Here is a 21,496-nt window from a genome sequence, read left to right as displayed (position 1 = left end):
AAACAGAAGCATAATAAAATAGGAAATCCAAATCGACATAGGAATCAAATTTAGTAACCAAATCGTAAAGATTACAAAAGGTAAATCGGGTTAAAGGGAGAGTGAGATCGGTCGCCACTCACCTTGGCTATCTTCAAAGGCTCGAAAATCCTTCTTCTCCCGATGAAAGAAGCGCGGTGCTCTCTCCATACAAGGGAAGGCTTCGATATTATTTTTTACTCTTCTCATCTTTTTGGTTTTTTTGCTGTTTTTCTAACTATATTTTTTGCTATGCTTCTCATCTGTATTTCGTATGTAACTTCTCTCTTTCCCGATCGTGTTTTTTCGTCGTATTTCTTGTGTAATTTCCTCCCTTTCTTTCATTTATATGCGTCTATATATAATATTATAAATCCTATTTTTAGCATCCTATGTAAACTAAAACTCCGGCTTTTGTTGCTTGTTGACTAACGTTGGAGTCCCACAACACCACTTCGTTGTGTTGGTTGCCGAGAAAAGCGGCGTTGTTGGCGTGAGGAGAGGTGTGTGGCTTGAGGAGAGGGTTGTAAACCCTAGCTAGACTAGTTTGGGTTGTAGGTTCGGGTTGCTCCAGTAGATCGGTTCGTGGGTCTTGGGCTGCCTGTTTAAAATGTACTATTGGGACTTGTTTTGTGGGCCTGTAAACAAAATTAATAATATTAATATAATAATAATAATAATAATAATAATAATAATAATAATAATAATAAATATAATATATATATATTCTTTTTGCCCGGACGAATGTAAGTGTCCACAGTTAAGAGGGGATAAATTGATTTGTAGAAAATTTGATGGAATTTTGAATACAAATTAAAATTTTTAGCACAATCGATTTAGATTGGTCCGACTTTCTCAACCAAAGTCTTCATTCACAACCTTAGTTTTTCACAACTAAGGATTTCTCAATTTACTCACTTGAATTGAACCTTTCAAGGATAATGTTTAATCTTTACAACATTATCTTTTTCAAGGCTTGGATAAAAACCTTTCTAATTTTTCCAAGGTTAAACTCGAATCTAATCTGAATCTATTTTTTTAAAATTTGACTCAATAAAATTAAATAAAATCAAAACTCATCGAATTCGAGCATCGTATCTATCCCTAAATGCAATCCACTACCACAGTCAAGTCTCAAATCAATTACAATTACTTTTTTGGTACATTATAATTTTTAAAGAAGAAAACAGTCGCACTTCAACTCAAAAAAAGTTTTTATTACTTGTTTTCGGAACCGTCTTTTGGTTGGGCTCAGAATTGGGCTTCGACTTAGGAAAATGGATTAGGAGTCGCTACCAATAATTTATTTTAAGACAAATAGGTTGATCAGAAACCTTATTTCTTACCTGATATGCGTCTTACCAAAGATGTATCGGATTTGGGAGTCGGTTACAGTCAAGGAAGGGTTAGCACCCTTGAGCTGCCCTTTCGGTACTACGTAATTTCCAGTTGTCTTTGATTAAGAAAATTAAAAGTTTAAATTAAAGGGTAAATAACGATCTGAATTACTTACCTTCAATAAAGTTATGAAAATATCCTTAAAAGATCGAAACAAGATGTTATATAAATAAAACAAAATCTATGATAATAATAATGATAAAAATAAGGAGGAAATAAAAAAATTAAGATTAAAAAAAAATAAAAAAGGTAATTATTCCACCGAAAGTTTGAGGAGAGAAATGTGATGAAAGAGGACAAAGGTGGGGGCATGTAGGTGTGTAGGTAGTATAATAATAATAAAGTATGTATATAATAATAATAGTAAATACAAAAAAGTAAAAAAATAAAATAAAAATAAAATACTATAATAGTAATAAAAATAAAAAATAATAATAACAAATAGAAAAAAAAATATATATATAAAAATATACAATATAATACTAAAAAACCGAATAAAAATAATTTTAAAATATTATATATATATATATATTAGGTGTATAAATAATATAGAAAATACGTATATATATATATAATAAAATAAATATAAAATAAAAGTAATAATACAAAGGTAATAAAAAGAGAGAGAAAGTAAAAATAAAATAATATGCGAATAATATATATATATATATATATATATATATGTAATAATAAAATATATTTTAAATAAAAAAAAGAATAAACAAAACACCATGGGACTAGGGTGAAAGAATAACAAAGCTGGGTGTCAAATTTTGAAGAAAAAATAAGGAAAATTCAATTTGGGGTTAATATAACGCTTTACAAACGACGATGGACCAAAAGCGTAGTTTACACTATTTTCTTCAAAAACACGCGAATCTAAATCCATTTGGGCCGGGTTACGGGTTAATCCATGGGTCGAGTATTTAAGCAACTTTCTCTTTTAATTTTTCATTTCTCTCATTCTCAACACAAAACACTCACCCTTTCTTATTTTCTCTCCTTTGATCATCCAAAAGGATGAACGCCGCCACGGGGTTCATGGAAACCCAGAACACGGCCAACGTGCGCCGCCTCACCGCCGCCGTTGATCTGCGTCGGTCGCCGGTCATCGGCGACAAAAAAATTATTTTTTTCTTCTAAAAGCCCTTTTCCTCCTCGGTTCAAAAATCAAAATGTTTTTTTTAAATGACCTCGGGGTAACGTAGATCTGAAAAAATAATTTTGAAAAAAACAACCCCTTTTTCATCGGCCAAAACCCCTTTTTTGGGTTAGATTCGAAACAAATATGATGAAAAAATGCACATGCAACGGTCTAAAACGATAAAGGTTCGAGCTTTTACCCTTTATTCTTATTTTTCTCTTAGAAAAATCACTATTCTTGGCTACGATTTGCTCAAAATTTTCTGCTTTTATTTCGTGTAAAACCGAATGTATTACAATGGGTTTTGATTACATGTATTTATAGGGTTCGAATACCCCTATTTTTGGTGTTTGATTCCTAGTAGAATGCTAACACTTCGGTTGTTTATTGCTTGGAACCCATGACCGTTGCTTGTGGCCGAGAGAATCGGGAGTTGTTGAGCCGCTGATGAGGCGTGGAGCATGGGGAGTCCTCGGGTATGCGGCGCTAGGCTGGGAACCATGAACTTGTGTTTCAAAAACCCTAGTTTGCAGCAGATGGGTCGCGTGTGGTCTTGGGCTGCTGTCTGGGTGTGTAACAATTATAGGCCGCGTGTTCAGGCCTGTAAATGTAAAAAAAATTAATAATATTATATATATATATATAATATAAACATTATAATGACAAAAATCATGTGTCTACAGCTGACCCTCTTTGCTTATTGTCGTGTAACGAAAATATAGCAAAGATTAAAAGACACATATTTCGTCCATATCGAATATCCTCTGTCGTAGAGTTGAAATCTGATGTTGAAACTGGTTTATCGATTTGGATTGGATCACGAAATGACTCCCTCATCGTGAGGTTGAGTCCATCTTGAAATGGTGGGGACTTGAAGTCGTAAGTCGAAACTTGAATTGGAATGTGGCTTCTCGTTGCCAAATTGTAGTCCACTTCGGTCTTCTTATCGATTTAAAGACCTTGGTCCAAAAATTCTACTGAGAAATAGTTCCTTGACTCCACCATGTGGTTGACAGACCCTTGAGCTGAATGAAATCAAACTCGAAAAAGTCTTCGTTGACAGATAACCCTTCTTGCCTTGAGCTATGCTGTGAATGATGTGCCTTGAGCTGAATGGAATGGAACTCGAAGGTCTTTGGCAGAAAATCCTTCTAGCCTGCAAATAACATGCCTTAAATATGAGCGTAGTTAAACTCGAAGGTCTTTGTGATTCAAGAGAAACATTTTCAAAGGTTTTTTTTTGTGTTTCAAGAGAAACGATTTCAAAAGTTTTTTTGTGTTTCAAGAGAAACTGTCTCAAGGTAGGCAAAATTTTGTTTCAAGAGAAAACATATTCAAAGATTGGCGTTTCAAGAGAAATTGTCTCAAGGGAGACAAACTTTGTTTCAAGGGAAACTGTCTCAAGAGAGACAAAATTTGTTTCAAGAGAAACTGTCTCAAGAGAGATAAAACTTAGTTCCAAAAGAAACTCTCTCAAGGGAGACAAATTAGTTTCAAGGAAAATAGATTCAAAAATTTTGTTTCAAGGGAAACTGTCTCAAGAGAGACAAAATTTGTTTCAAGAGAAACTGTCTCAAGAGAGACAAAACTTGTCTTTAAGGAAAAAAGATTTTGTTTCAAGGGAAACTGTCTCAAGAGAGACAAAATTTGTTTAAAGAGAAATTGTCTCAAGAGAGACAAAACTTAGTACCAACAGAAACTGCCTCAAGGGAGACAATTAGTTTTAAGGAAAATAGATTCAAAGATTTTGTTTCAAGGGAAACCGTCTCAAGAGAGATAAAATTTGTTTTGAGTAAATTAGTCTCAAGCGAGACAACCCCTTGTTTCGAGAGAAACAATCTCAAAGGCGATATGTTAAAGAAATCCTTTCAGAAGATCTTAATCGTTGACTTAAGAAAGTCAAATCTGTGGATAACATGTTTGCTATGATGCTAAATCACTTTATCGGGCACGATATCCTTCTTCGTGAAGTTGAAATCGTAGATGACCCCTTCGTCGTGAAGTTGAGCCTTAACTTGAATATCCTTCATCGTGAAGTTGAAATCCAAGCTAAAGATGAATGTTACTGGTGAGCACGATTCCCTTCATCATGAAGTTGAAACCGTGGATGGCCATTCGTTGTGAATTTGAGCCTTGGAATTGGATATCATTCGTCGTGAAGTTGAAACCGTGAATGGCCATTCGTTGTGAATTTGAGCCTTGGAATTGGATATCATTCGTCGTGAAGTTGAAATCCAATGTGCTGTTTTGAGGCCAATATCATTCGTTGTGAAGTTGAAATTGACTTTGAAACTGGAAAGTTTATTGACAGACACTTTTTCTCTGAGTTGGATATCCTTCGTCGTGAAGTTGAAACCCAATATAGAGATAGATGCTGCTTGTGTGTACGATTTCCTTCGTCGTGAAGTTGGAACCGCGGGTGGCCCTTTCGTCGTGAAGTTGAGCCTGGTAATTGGATATCCTTCGTCGTGAGGTTAAAATCCAAGTAAGTTGAATTGTTCCGAGTCCAATATCCTACGCCGTGAAGTTGAAATTGGTTCTGTAACTGGGAAATTGTTTGTTGACAGACAACTTTTCTCGATTTAAGTTGTACTGTAAATTTCCTTTAAATGAATAATGATCCCTTTCGCCAAATTTTGTCAGCCGGATATCCTCTGTCGTGGAGTTGAAATCTGACTTGAAAATATGAACTGGATCAATTCTGAATTAGCTTTCGAACACGTCTGAAGTTGATTCTAAGATCTGTTGATCTTTCAATATGTCAAATTGGTTGAGGTGTAGCTCCTCGCTACTGAGTTAAGCAACCACCATTGATTTCAAACTCTTTTGAATCAAGTGTCTTTCGTCTTGAAGTTGAAACTTGACTCTAAAGCTGTAAAAATTATGTGTGTGAAAAAATGATGCTCTAAAATGTATGCATAATAACTTAGTTCTTGTTTTATTCCTCTGAAAAAATCTCATTTTTATCTGTTGGTTCCTGCATGTGGAGGAAAGGCCTTCGGAAGATATGATAATTCACATCAAGATATTGAATTCCCAAAGATGCCCCAATATTCGATGTTGAATCTCAAAAAAATGCCCCAACATTTGATGTTGAATCTTCAAATATACATCCATTGTTCCTCATTTCTTGCTTCAGCATTGATTCTAAGCATGAGTTTTGTGTATGGGAGACACGTGACATTTACCAAGATCCACTCTAGAGAGATTGTCTTATTTGAAAAAAATGTTTTAAAAATATCAATTAAAAGAGTTTCGAAACATGTTTAATCAAAAGTTTTGAAAATATTGCCCCTTTCACAGTTTTACAATTGAGACGAATCATAAAACTAGAGTTCATTGGATATCAAAGAATTAATTACATTGTTAATCCTTCAATAAATTATAGCTATTTGACAAGTTTCAAGATCAAAGATATCTTTGGCAAAGGTTAAGTAAGGAAATTATAAAAATGTCTCAGGTTATTGTGTTTGGTCAAAGGTTTGGCATTTTTGTTTATTTGATGCTCAAAGGTTTGATGGGGTAGCTTGTATGCTCCTCTACTATAAGTGTTCTCTGGCTCCTCAGCTTTCATGGTCACGCTCGGATCGTGCGATGCCTTATCAAGGAATTTGTGACATCGCATCAGCTGCCCAATTTTTATATTCGAGCCACCTTTTCAGGTTTTCAACTCAAATCCTCATTTGGTTTCAAGACGTCATTTAGAATTTACGTCTTGAACCCCCTCTTTGTTATTTTTCTCTATCATGCATTAAATATTTTAAAAAACTTTTTGAAAATAAAGATTAATCCTGACGGGCGGGATGAAATCTGAAGATAGTCTCTTATGTTTAGAAATCCATGTATGATTAGAAGGGACTTTTAAGGCACGTAATGTAGGCCATGGTTCATGGTTATGAAAGAAAATGATAAATAGGCCCAAACAAGTGTTTCAGGGTATTAAACCAAGGATCAATTCATTCTGATGCCTTTAATCCTGTTTTGCTCAATTTGAATATGCTCGTATGTGTTTCTCTTGATTTTCTCTGGATGTTCCATGATCTTCGAGTGAAGTGAATCTGGAATTATTTTGCTTGATCAATCTCATAATTTAAATCTTGACACGTCATTTGAGTCGAGTGAATCTTTGCATATGCGTCTTGTCTTTTTTCTTCATTTTTTCTTTGTTTTTGATTCTCTTTTTTATTTTTTCTTTGCCTTTTTCTTCTCTTTTTCTCTTTTTTTTTTGTTCTGATTGGATCTTCGCACTTGGCATTTGGTATCTCCTTTGGATTAATATCTTCACTCACGTGAGAAGATTTCTTCCAGCTTGCCCTCCAGTGTAGAGGGTGATCCTTGGTTAGGGTTGAATCAGAAGAAAATATTATAGGCTCAAAAAGGAACACAAGGGATATATATTTTCTCCTGTTGTGAATGGATGAAGAAAGAAAGTCGTTCATCATTTCATACATGGAAATCTTCACATAAGATGTATCCCCAGGGGGATAGATTTTCAGGATTAATTTTATTCATATGAAAACAGTGTAATTAATGCATGATAGAATTATTTCGAATGAATTCTCTTTTCTACCTCTTGGTCTCGACATGTCTTAATGTTTAGGATCCCTGCGAAATGCCTCGAGTTAGAAGAATGCTCATGTTCAAAAGTCAATTTTGAGTCTAAAAAGACAGTGGTGTGACTTTATTGACTCAAAGAAAGGTTCAAAAGTTTCAAAGGGTGGTAATGTCAAAATCTGGTTTTTTGGTAATGAACATGAATTATTTTGGGTAAAGAATCAAGGTATTTTATTTTGGGTTTGAGACAGGATAAGAAAGGTCTGATCTTGCCATATGTCAAAAATCTATAATTCTTGAAGAATTAAAAGAATATTTAATTCATATTCGAAGAACTAAAAGATTAAAAATTGTTCAATTATTCCACCTTAGAAAGTAGCATAAATTCAATCATTTAAAAGATTAAGCAAGTGAAAGATCAAAGACGTGTTCAAACAAAACAATGCTCTATGTGCAAATGATATATGCAATGCCCCCTTCTTCGGTTGTCCATGCCCCCTGAATCCGTCAGGTTTTGGATCTTGCGCTTCAGTACCTTACAGTTCTCAGAGGAATGTTTGGAGCTTCCTATGTGGTAATTGCAAACAACTTCAACATAGTAGCCCTTAGGATCTGGGGACTCTTTTCTCAGATCATCCTGACAGGCTTAGTCCTACAATCAGCTGATCAAGCTCCCACTGTACTGATTTCAGTTTTTTCTTTAATTGTTAAAATCTTTCTTCCATGTGGTGTCACGTGATTAAGAATACTGCATCGAATCCTCCATGAAGAAATTTCATGTTTATGAAAATGCTTAAAAATGAAATGTAGATGCAAAAATGCATGAAATGCTCGAGGCATTGATCCGAAAACATGCATGTTATTATAAATAATCCCTATTGGGGACAAAAGTGTTTTATCTTTTAAGAGACAAAAATATCAAAAGTATATTCTGACTAAATCCTCTAGACCCGGAACAGGTTGACTAGTCATTTGCCTTCGTCTTTCATCGATCGAATGCCCTGTCGAACCGCTCCGGCATCTCTGGCTAAACCGTGCAAGTGACGAGCTACTTTTTGTTCCCAGAAATATCGAATGATTGCATCTCTAGCTTTCATCATTTGCTGAACATGTTCTCTAACGGAAACGCCATTGAAATCCTCCTTTAAAGGGATTATCTGAAGTTCATTTGATTGCTTCTTGAAATGACTTCCAATTCAGCTATCGTTTTGTCATCTTGTTATTGTTGTCTTTGAAGAGACTCTCCAAGTCAGTAACCTTTTTCTCGTCAAACCATTTTTTGAAAAAGTTGACTTTTTATGTACTTGATTATGAGAACCACGTCTTCTTGATTGTTGTGACACATAGTTGCCTTACAGATTGTCCTCTTTTTCTTTCTGAGTCTTTTCTAACCATAGCCGGACCCCTGAGTTTTTTCACCTCTTGTATTACAACCCCTTTTTCCATTAATGCAAATTATTCATGTTTAACAAACACGTTTTTGGTTGATCAACACCTCTTTTAAATGATGCAAGTGATGAAAATAAAATAAAATAAAGATGAAAAGAGTTAGTGAGGTGAAAAATAATCAAAAACGATCATAAAAATGAAAGTCCTACCCCACATGATATCTACCCCACAAGCTTATTATTCCTATCCGGACATGATCTATATCCCGCATGTTAATTTCAAACAAATCCTAACCGCATATTTGTCTAGTTCGCATGCTTTGAACAGAAGGTAAAGCATGAAATAATTTAAGCAGCCTAGGGTTTGGAATGAGTTTTGGGGTAGGCTCTAATTCTCCGTAGTCTCCCGATTTAGGTTCTAAAAAACGGTACTCGAGTTCTCCTTGCTGACGCCCCCTTGGGCTTACTAAACCCTTAGTCCTAAACCCATCACAGGCTTGTGTAGACTAAGTTAAACTCGAGAGGACACATTCCCTTATGTCTATGCGGAGAATAAATTCACACGAAGACATAAGGTATATGAATCTCGAATGCTACTTGCTAGGCCCGCACGGTGAATAAATTCACACGAAGGCGTCGCTTTCACCCCCACTTAAAACGAGTTCGGAGCTCGAGTTTAGAGCCTTAAGTGAAAAACAAGTTTGGAAAGCTGAAATCATTAGAAAACGGCCAGTACAACTATTTACTTCTAAAAATATAATCAAAAGTAAGCAATAATGATCAAAATGTTACCTTAAAATTTAAACTTACCCTTTTCACTTAAAAGACAACTGGAAATTGTCTTAGCCTGAATCACTTACCTATCCCCAGCGGAGTCGCCAAGCTGTCGGAATCTTCTTTCGGTTGGGCCCGGAATTGGGCTTCGACTTAGGAAAATGGATTAGGAGTCGCCACCGATCATTTATTTTAAGGCAAATGGGTTGATCAGATACCTTATTTCTTACTTGATCTGCGTCTTACCAAAGATGTGTCGGATTCGGGAGTCGGTTACAGTCATGGAAGGGTTCGCACCCTTGAGCTGTCCTTTCGGTACTACGTAATTTCCAGTTGTCTTTGATTAAGAAAATTGAAAGTTTAAATTAAAGGGTAAATAACGATCTGAATTACTTACCTTCAATAAAGTTACGAAAATATCCTTAAAAGATCGAAACAAGATGTTACATAAATAAAAAAGTCTATGATAATAATAATGATAACAATAAGTAGGAAATAAAAAAAATTAAGATTAAAAATTAAATATATATATATATATTATATATATGTGCAAGAAAAATTAAAAACTAAAACAAAAGAAATAAATAAACAAATAAGAATAAGCATAAAACACAAATAAAAGAATGTTAATAATAATAATAGTTATAAAAATAACAAAAAAATATATGTACAAAAAAAATAAAAAAAAAGGTAATTATTCCAATGAAAGTTTGAGGAGGGAAATGTGATGAATGAGGACAAAGGTGGGGGCATGTAGGTGTGTAGGTAGTATAATAATAATAAAGTATGTATATAATAATAATAGTAAAGACAAAAGAGTAAAAAAAGAAAATAAAAATAATATACTATAATAGTAATAAAAACAAAAAATAATAAAAAATAAATAGAAAAATATACAATATAATACTAAAAAACCGAATAAAAATAATTTAAAATATATATATATATATATATATTAGGTGTATAAATAAGATATAGAAAAATACGTATATGTATATATATAATAAAAGTAATAATATAAAATAATAAAAGTAATAATACAAAGGTAATAAAAAGAAAGTAAAAATAAAATAATATGCGAATAATATATATATATATGTAATAATAAAATATAATATTTAAATAAAAAAATGAAACACGTGGGACTAGGTTGAAAGAATAATAAAGTTGGGTATCAAATTTCGAAGAAAAAAAAAGGAAAATTCGATTTGGGGTCAAAATAACGCTTTACAAACGACGATGGACCAAAAGCGTAGTTTACCCTATTTTCTTCAAAAACACGCGGATCTGAATCCATTTGGGCCGGGTTACGGGTTGATCAATGGGCCGAGTATTTAAGCAACTTTCTCCTTTAATTTTTCATTTCTCTCATTCTCAAAACACAAAACTCTCCCCCTTTCTTATTTTTCTCTCCTTTGATCATCCAAAAGGATGACGCCACGATAGGGTCATGGAAACCCATAACACGGCCAACGTGCGCCGCCTTGCCAGCGTCGATTATCGGCGGTAAAAAAAATATTTTTTTTTCTAAAAGCTCTTTTCCACCTCGGTTCAAAAATCAAAACGTTTTTTTTTAAATGACCTCGGGGTAACGTAGATCTGAAAAAATAATTTTGAAAAAAATAACCCCTTTTTCATCAGCCAAAACCCTTTTTTAGGTTAGATTCAAAACAAAGATGATGAAAAAACGCACATGCAACATTCTAAAGCGATAAAGGTTCGAGCTTTTACCCTTTCTTCTTATTTTTCTCTTTGAAAAATCACTATTCTTGGCTAGGATTTGCTCGAAATTTTCTGCTTTTATTTCGTGTAAAACCGAATGTATTACAATGGGTTTTGATTACATGTATTTATAGGGTTCGAATACCCCTATTTTTGGTGTTTGATTCCTAGTAGAATGCTAACACTTCGGTTGTTTGTTGCATGGAACCCACAACCGTTGCTTGTGGCCGAGAGAATCGGGCGTTGTTGAGCAGCTGACGAGACGTGGAGCATGGGGAGTCCTCGGGTATGCGACGCTCGACTGGGAACCATGAACTTGGGTTTCAAAAATCCTAGTTTGCAGCAGATGGGTCGCGTGTGGTCTTGGGCTGCTGTCTGGGTGTGTAACAATTATAGGGCGCGAGTTCAGGCCTGTAAATGTAAAAAAAAATTTTAATAATATTATATATATATATATATATATATAATATTATATATATATAATATAAACATTATAATGACGAAAATCATGTGTCTACACTTGTTCCATTAAAACGTTGTTAAAATTTTGCGAAAATAATTGTTCCTGATTTTCAAATGCAATTACAACCGACTTTAAGTGTTTTATAGAATGGGTAAACTACATGTTTGGTAACTGAACTTTATTCTTTCTTTTATTTCACTTATCGTACTTTCAATATTTTCAATTTACTCACTAAATTCTATAGATTAAATTTTTGACACTCTGCCTTTAAATAATTAACGACGTTATAACATGGCCGTATTTTAATCAAAATGATGTCGTTTAAGTCTAAGATTTAATTTTTTTAGGAATAAAAAATGACGTGTTTTGATGTAAGTTGTCATGTCATAACGTCGTTTAATTATTTAACAACAAAGTGACAAAAAAATTAATATGTAAAGTTCAATGAGTAAATTAAAAAAATAAAAAGTATACTAAGAAAAATAGGAGAGAGAGTGAAATTTAGTTACCAAACGTGTACTTTATTCAAAAAAAAAAGGTGTGGAGTGTAATAGCCCCAAAATTACAAAGTCCGGGGACCAATACCAAGTTTGGAAATAACATGGAGGGTAAAGTTTAGTTTGAATCTGATATAAGTAGGGCTGACAATTATCTTGTGTGATTATAATAGTATAGCATTTTATTTATGCTTATTATTAAAATTGTCGTTTTTAAATAGGAAAAAGGAACAACGGGGTTTTAAGGAAAACGGTTTCTTTAATTGAGGTGAACCCTTGCTTAGTTGTTTTATTACTATCGGTTTTGGTAGATATATATTTTTCTCGTATTTTCTGGAATAAAGAAACACGTGTTTTGATTTTTTTTATTTTTTATTTTTTGTGATATTTATGGATTTTTAAAAGTAACTTTTTATTGTACTTTTTTTTCAAAAGTAAAACATGAAACTTATAAGTTATGAATCGAAATGATGATTTGATTGTTATATGAATAACATACATAATGTTGTATTGAAATGACTATAAACGTAGATAGCTATTTGATACAAAACTTTTTCATATTAATAATTATTAAGAGAACATAATAATATATAAGAGAAAAGTTCATAAATAGTTTATTGGAAAGTAGTGTAATAGTATGGAATTGTGTGTTTATGATTGATTTTAGGGAATTATTTATTACCGTGTTCAATATTCTAATTTATAAATTTACAAGTGGTAGTATATGTTTTAAAGACTTTCAATCATTTGACACTGAACATTCAAATATTTTGTAGTCTCTGATGCTCGAATTTGATGAAAATTTGTTGTTCATGTTTTGGTTTCTATGAATGTTTGAGTATCAATGTTTGGTTTCTATGAATGTTAGAAGAATTTGAGCTTAGGATGTAAAAATAAGTTTTGTTCATATTATCATCCATTTCTCATCCGCTCCACCCGCGGATGATGGATGGAGCGGATATGGATGAAATTTTTTGTGCGTGATGGATGGTGTGGATGGAAATTTGGACCGCGGGTGATGGGGCGGATGAAGCTCCACCCAACCCATTTCCGATCCATTGCCAGCCCTAGATACAAGTCCGGGGACCAATACCAATTACATACTCCATTATAATATAAACCCCAAAATTTAAATACATAAACTGACTCATGACCCCTTTACCTAAATTACTCAATTGCAGCCTCTAACTCAACTAAATTACCCACTACAACCGGTTCAATTACGGAGCCCATTTTTATAGGCCCAAAATTGTTGGGATCGTCCTTACATCCCATGACACAGTAAAAAACAAATTAATTTAACGATATCCTTCAGAAATCTAAGAAAATATCTGATGAAATTTGAAAAAATCTTAATCCAAAAATATAAGTTATATATCCGACTCACCTCTTATTACGAGTTGGATTGAATATGGATCTAAAAGGAACTAGGATTGAATTCGAATTGAATTGTAACGGGATCTATATCTAACTCGGTTCTTATTAGGAATCAATTTTTCTAGATTTTTTTTCCAATCAGATCAAAATTTCTTTTTCAAATCAAATCGGACTTGTATCCGATTCAAACTAAATTACCATCTCTTACTAAAATAAAGAAATTATAAGGAAATCATACCGTGAGCATGACGCCAATTTTGAATCGTAATCATTATCCTCACGAGTAGCCCATTTCCTCTTGGTTAATGTCCGTCACCGTCTTATTCATATTCTAACAAAGTTCAGCATTGATATTCATGGACGGCCCAGATTCTTTGAAGGACAATTCTTTATAAAAAAGAAAACGATTATTGAAACTAAACAATTTTAAAGAAGCATCGAAAGAAAAGGTTAAAACGAGCATTCCCATGTCCACGTGCACCACCGACTTTCATTCTCATCTCCACGTACGCGGGTGCGAAAGCAGCGGATATAGGCGCCAGACAGGCCCCCGGTCCCACCGTTAACGATACGGCGCAGTGCTCGCGAACGTGGACGGATCCTCAGCATGCGACGGTCAGTATTGAATCACTAAACATTTTATTAATTGCAATTAAAAAAGGGGTTAGGTCAGACTGTAGTCGGAGGCAACGGTTTGTGATGTGTCGGAAAGAGAAAGAGAAAGAGAAAGAGAAAGATGGGAGTGAGTAAAAATCCTTTTGGACTTTCTGCTTTTCTTTGATTCCGTTTTAATGGTAGTCGGTTTCAGTTTTGTTTGATTAAAGAAATGAAAAGCTTCATTATCACGCTGGTAAAGTTTCAGTTCCAGTTCTGTCATTATTTGGTTTTGAACTTCTTTTTATGAAAAAGGTCCCATGATTAATTGAGAGGCTTCAGGGAATTTTTATTGTGCGGTGCCTAACTCGAAATATTATTAGGTATAATAATATATTAGGTAGCGCTTATATAATAAAATAGACATTTAACCGGAAATATTATTAAATACAATAATATATTAGGTAACGTTTATATAATGTAATAGGTAGCGCTTATATAATGTAATAGGTAGCGTTTATATAATAAAATAGACATTTAGCCGAAAATATTATCAAGTACAATAACATATTAGGTAGCGCTTATATATGTAATATGTAGCGTTTATATTGACCTATTTTATAAGTAAACCGATATATTTATACCGGTAACATTTCAAATTTACCTATTACATTATAATTATCGGTTTCGATGTTTTTTGGATCGATACAATTTTAAATGTATCGACACTTTATGCGTGCACCTCGTTGGGCATTCATTCTGGAAACAAATATCGACATAAACTTAAAGAGTGTTGATACATTATTTAGACCTATTTTTTTTTCATAAAACCGATATATTTCTATCGGGTACATTGTAAATTTACCTAACACATTGTAATTATCGGTTTCGATGTTTTTGGGATCGATAGTTTTAATAAATGTATCGATACTTTATGTGTGCGCCTGTTTGGCATTTATTATGGATAAAATATATCGACATAAATTTAATAAGTGTCGATACTTTATGATGATCTATTTTCTCATAAAACCGGTATATTTATATCGATGATATTGTAAATTTACATATTACATTATAATTATCGGTTTCGATGTTTTTTGGATCGATACTTTTTAAAATATGTATCGACACTTTATGCGTGCAACCCTTTTGGCAATCATTTTGGACAAAAAATATCGACACAAATATAAAACGTGTCGATACATTATGTTCACCTATTTTAACATAAAATTAGTGTATTTATATCAGTTACATTATAAATTTACCTATTACATTATAATTATCAGTTTTGATTTTATTGGGATCGATACTTTTAATAATTGTATCGACACTTTATGCGTGCATCTCGTTTGGGCAGTCATTCTGGATAATAAGTATCGACACAAATTACACAAGTGTCGATACATTATGTTGACCTGTTTTCTCTCAACCTGGCGTTGGGGGTAGCCTACTATACTATCTCCCCCTTACCCCATCGCATATGGGAATAAGGTTTTATTATTGTTGTTGTTGTATTTATACTGGTTACATTGTTAATTTACCTATTACATTATAATTATTGGTTTCGATTTTTTTGGGTCGATACTTTTAGAAAATGTATCGACACATATTTAGGTAGTTATTGTACACACCTAAATATGTTACGCGAATTTAATGTTGTACCCACCCTTCAACTACCACTACCAATACCACATCTTATTGAAAGCACGACTCCCGACTGAAACATGTTGAATGAATGAACCTTTACTTTCATCTCCATCAACTTCGGGACCACTAAACTTGCACAACAAAATTTTTGCCATGGATCATACTGATGCAGACAATATTAAGCCAACTGAGGAATGCCATGAAGTAGATAATATTGATGAATCTGATAGATTGGTTGGTCAGCTCTTCTCTTCATGTGATCAAGCTTGATACTTTTACAAGGGATCCGCACGGGAACATGGGTTTTGTGCACGTAAGGGAACAACACGGCTTGACATGGAAGAGAATCTGAAGACACAAGAATTTTTTTTGTTTCAAATAAGGGTTTCGAGTATCAAAAGGCAATATTGTTGATCATCAACGTGCTCATACGTTAGTCACAAGAACATGATGCAAGGCTAGAGTCGTAGTTACAGCAACAAATACAAACAATCACTGGGTTATAAGTAAGTCTTATCATAAACATAATCATGCATTGTGCACACCTGCTATGACACCATTTATGCGTTCTAATAGAGCTGTAAGTAAGGCTGATATCGATGAGGCAACAACATTGAAAGAGGTCAATGTTGGCACGTCACAAGTAATGAACTATTTAACGCAGCAGGTATGGGGCTATCATAATGTTGGATTTACACATAAAGACATCTATAATACACTTCAAAGAGGTAAAGCAAAGGAAATCGTCGATGGGGATGTGAATGAGCTTATTGCTTACTTTGATTATAAGAAACATGATGATCCCGAGTTTTTTATGACATACTCGGTAGACGAATCAGGGGCATTGCATAATCTTATTTGGTCGGATTCTACATCGAGATCAGATTACACATGCTTCGGTGATGTGATTGCTTTCGACACAACGTACAAAGATAATTTGTATGGTAGGCCAATTATGCCTATTGTCGGTGTCAATCATCACCAAAACATAATTGTGTTTGCCACTGCCATAATCGCTTACGAGACGTCCCAATCTTTCGAGTGGGTGCTACAGAATTTTTTAGAAGCCATGATGAATAAATCGCCTATTTCAATTGTCACCGATGAGGATAGGGCAATGCAGAGGGCTATCAAATTTGTTATCCCTTATGCTAAGCACAGACTATGTTCTTGGCATATTTCTCCCAATGCACAAGCTAATATTGGTGACCCAAAATTTACAGCAGCATTCTCAAAATGCATGGCTTCCTGGTGGACAACCGAGGAATTCGATATTCAATGGCGTTCGGTTGTTTTAGAATTCAACGTCGAAAAACATCCATGGGTGATTGAGAAGGGAAATACTCGGCACGTATGGGCACAAGCATATCTAACCGGTCATTTCTTTGCCAATATTCGCTCAACACAAAGGTACGAGTCTATGAATGCTTCACTAACGATTGCACTGAAACACAATAAGACATATTTAGATTTTGTTCGTCCAATTGAATATGGAATTAGTAGAATGCGTATGAACGAGTTGAAAGTGGATTACTTAAGTTCCCAGACGAAGCCCTTCCAGATCACAAAACTGGTCGAACTTGAAAGCCATGCTGCTGAGATTTTTACCCGCAAATCTTTTCGTGCGTTCCAAGATGAACTTCAACGGGAGACATTGTACCAGATTGAGGAAGAGATTTAGTCATTATCAGATGAATGTCAACATTATAATTTGACAAAGTAAAAATAAAAAAATAGGACATTTGAAATTAGTTTTGATTCTTGTACGAAAACTCTAATTTGCTCCTACAAAAAATCCGAGACCGTTGGACTTCTGTGTCGCCATCAACTTCACATTTTGAAGCACTTTGATTACACATATTTTCCCGAGAGTTTGATTCAAAGTAGGTGGACTAAGGATGCGAAGGCTTCTGCACCCAGTTATGTTGACTTGAATGTGCCTCCAGAAGTGATGCAAATGGCAATGTTCGCTGCTCTACGTTCAACGTCAAGTAGGTTATGCTACATTGCATTAAAGATAGACACGTCTTTCAAAACCGCAAGAGATGAGATGAAAAGACTAATAGAAGAATTTGAAAACTTGTTTGGTTTGAATGATTCAGTCAATTAGAGCAGTGTAGTAAACAACGTTTGCGACCCTCAATGAAAACAACGCAAGCAAAAAGAAGTACCGAAGAACAAGGTCGAGAAGAAAATTAGGTGATGTGGGTACTGTAACGGTGATGGACATAACAAACTAGCATGTCCTCAAGTCAAGCTCAATTTGAATACAAACACACAGCCTACATCAACTGATTTTTTCAAAGACGAAATGGAATGGCCATTCAGTCTCGCACGTGATGACAACGATCTCCATATATCGTAAGTATCAACATGACTCCTATTGTGTATAAGAAACATGTACAACAATCTATTGCTAACTTTTCTCATCTCATACATGATTACATTCACATACAAAATTATAAATCGTATGTAACTTATACAAAATTAACCCTACATTAACAAAATTTCATCTCTTAGTCTATTTTGATTGTGGCTTACGAGACCGTTTAATATTTCATCCGCATCATCACATAAATGCCAAACAATCTGTAGACTATAGTCTCCCGCAATCATGGCCGGAATCAGTTCTGTAACTGGGATTATCCAGGTTAATCATGTTGACTGCATAGCCAATAAAACCTAGGGGTCCAAATGGTAAGCTAACAATTGATAAGGTAAGATTCCTTTGAGCATTTAGGGTTTAGAGCCCTCCAACGTAAGAAGTGCATGATTGAACATTACATATAATAGTTGTATTCAGTTGTTGAAGAATTGTTCTTAATTTTATATAAGGATAGTTGTTATGATATAAGTTCACGTTTCGGGACCAATTAGTTAGATGCGTATAGTAGCCTATATCCTCGAGGCAGAGCATATGAAATTTGGCACTTAAAGATTTACCAAGAGCGGTAGCTTTTGCTCTGAATGAATACCGAACCTAGAATCAACTTTACAATTATACCTATCATGCTGAAGAGAACCTGCTGAAAAATAGGATTTGCACACAACTGCAAGCATTTTAAACGCTAAACCCAACTCCTCACATGGAAAATTTTCCATAAAATGATTGACATCTCTGTTGCATAATTTTTAATGAGAGTAGTTGGGTTTAGGGTTTAAAATGCTTGCAGTTGTGTGCAAATACTATTATTCAGCAGGTTCTCTTCAGCATGATAGGCATAATTGCAAAGTTGATTCTAGGTTCGGTCTTCATGCAGAGCAAATGCTAGCGCTCTTGGTAAATCTTTAAGTGTCAGATTTCTTGTGCTTTACCTCGAGGATATAGGCTACTACACGAAAATAACTAAATGGTCCCAAAACGTGAACGTATATCATAACAACTATCCTTATATAAAATTAAGAACAATTCTTCAACAACTGAATTCAATTATTATACGTAATGTTCAATCATGCACTCCTTACGTTGGAGGGCTCTAAACCCTCAAAGGAAGCTTGCCTTACTAATTCCTAGCTTACCATTTGGACCCTGCAAGGGGTTTTATTGGCTATGTTGTCAACATGATTATGAGCTTCCTTTATCCTTTCGCATTCAGTAAGACTATAGAGATTTGAATAAATTAAATTGGATTAAATATTTTAATCCAATTACCATTTCGAGAACAATTACATGAATACATTGATACTTACTGGTCGCTTTCGATTTTCTTCAATATTGATACGCTAGGGCTCCATTTGAAGGTCATCATCTTCGCGAACAAAGATTGAACTTGCAATTCACAAACATCAAACTTTAAAACCTAACCCCTATTTTCAAAGATTTTCTAAAAAATTAAGGTTTCGACAACATACCTGTCGAACATAAGAAGGGAAAAAAGTACCCAATATGGAAATCAATACCATAATATCGAGAAATTTACAAAAATAACTGACGTAACTGTTATGAACACTGGTATTCGTCACAGAGGAAGAGAAGAGAATTGTCTTTAGGGTTTATCGATTTAGGGTTAATAGCGTTACATATAAATAATGAAGGTAGAAAAAACGTGTTATTTATAAGTATCGACACAAATCTAAAACGTGTCGATACATTATGTTCACCTATTTTGTCATAAAACCGGTACATTTATACCGGTTACATTGTAAATTTACCTATTACATTATAAATATCGGTTTCGATATTTTTTGGATCGATACTTTTTAAAACATGTATCGACACTTTATGCGTGCAACAATTTTGGCATTCATTTTGGACAAAAAGTATCGACACAAATCTAAAACGTTTCGATACATTATATTCACCTATTTTAACATAAAACTGGTATATTTATACCGGTTATATTGTAAATTTACCTATTACATTATAATTATCGTTTTCGATGTTTTTGGGATCGATACGTTTTATAAATGTATCGACACTTTATGTGTTCACCCTTTTGGGCATTTTTCTGTACAAAAAGTATCGACACAACATTAAAAAGTGTCGACATATTATGTAGACCTATTCTCACATAAAACTGATATATTTATACCGATTATATTACAAAATTATCTATTACATTATAATTATATGTTTCGATGTTTTTGGGATCGATACGTTTTAAAACATGTATCGACAGGTTATGCGTGCAACCATTTTGGCATTCATTTTGGACAAACAGTATCGACACAAATCTAAAACGTGTCGATACATTATGTTCACCTATTTTAACATAAAATCGGTATAGTTATACATGTTACATTGTAAATTTACCTATTACATTATATTTATGGGTTTCGATGTTTCTGGTATCGATACTTTTTATAAATATATCGACACTTTATGCGTTCATCATTTTGGGCATTCATTCTGGACAAAATGTATTGACACAAAATAAAAAAGTATTGATACATTATGTAGATCTATTCTCATATAAAACTGGTATATTTATACTGGTTATATTATAAAATTATCTATTATATTATAATTATGGGTTTTGATATTTTTAGGATCGACACTTTGTATAAATGTATCGACACTTAGTGGTGTACCCTTTTTGGGCATTCATTATGGACCAAAAGTATCGACACAAATTACACAAGTGTCGATACATATTGTACACCTATTCTCTCATAAAACTAGTATAGGTATACCGGTTACATTGAAAAATTACCTATTATATTATAATTATGGTTTTCGATGTTTCTGGGATCGACACTTCTTATAAATGTATTGACACTTAGTGGTGCACCCGTTTTGGGCATTCCTTTTGGACCAAAAGTATCGACATAAATTACTCGAGTGTCGATACATATTGTACATATATTCTCTCATAAAATCGATATATGTATACCGATTACATTGAAAAATTACCTATTACATTATAATTATGGGTTTCGATGTTTCTGGGATCGATACTTGTTTATAAATGTATCGACACTTTTTACGTGCACCTTTTTGGGTATTCATTCTGGAGAAACAGTATCGACACAAATTCTAGAAGTGTCGATACATTATGTAGACGTATTCTCTCATAAAACATGTTTAGTTATACCAGTTACATTGAAAAATTACCTATTACATTATAATTATGGGTTTCGATGTTTCTAGGATCGACACTTTCAATAAATGTATCGACACGTTATGCGTTCATCATTTTGGGCATTCATTCTGGACAAAAAGTATCGACACATAATGAAAAAGTGTTGATACATTATGTAGACATATTCTCACATAAAACCCGTATATTTATATCGGTTATATTACAAAATTACCTATTATATTATAATTATGGGTTTCGATGTTTTTGGGATCGACATTTTTTATAAACGTATCGACACATATGCTTACCTATGTTTTGGAAACTTAACGTTTGGGAACCATACTGGATAAAATGTTGGAAACAAATCTTTGTGTTTATTAATTTTTCATTAAAAAATC

Source organism: Hibiscus syriacus, unplaced genomic scaffold (genome assembly GCF_006381635.1).
Source record: "Hibiscus syriacus cultivar Baekdansim isolate YM2019G1 unplaced genomic scaffold, ASM638163v2 tig00112503_pilon, whole genome shotgun sequence".
In the NCBI taxonomy this organism is placed as follows: Eukaryota; Viridiplantae; Streptophyta; class Magnoliopsida; order Malvales; family Malvaceae; genus Hibiscus; species Hibiscus syriacus.
The sequence above is the reverse complement of the archived record's forward strand: the minus strand, read 5'-3'. Positions refer to the sequence as shown.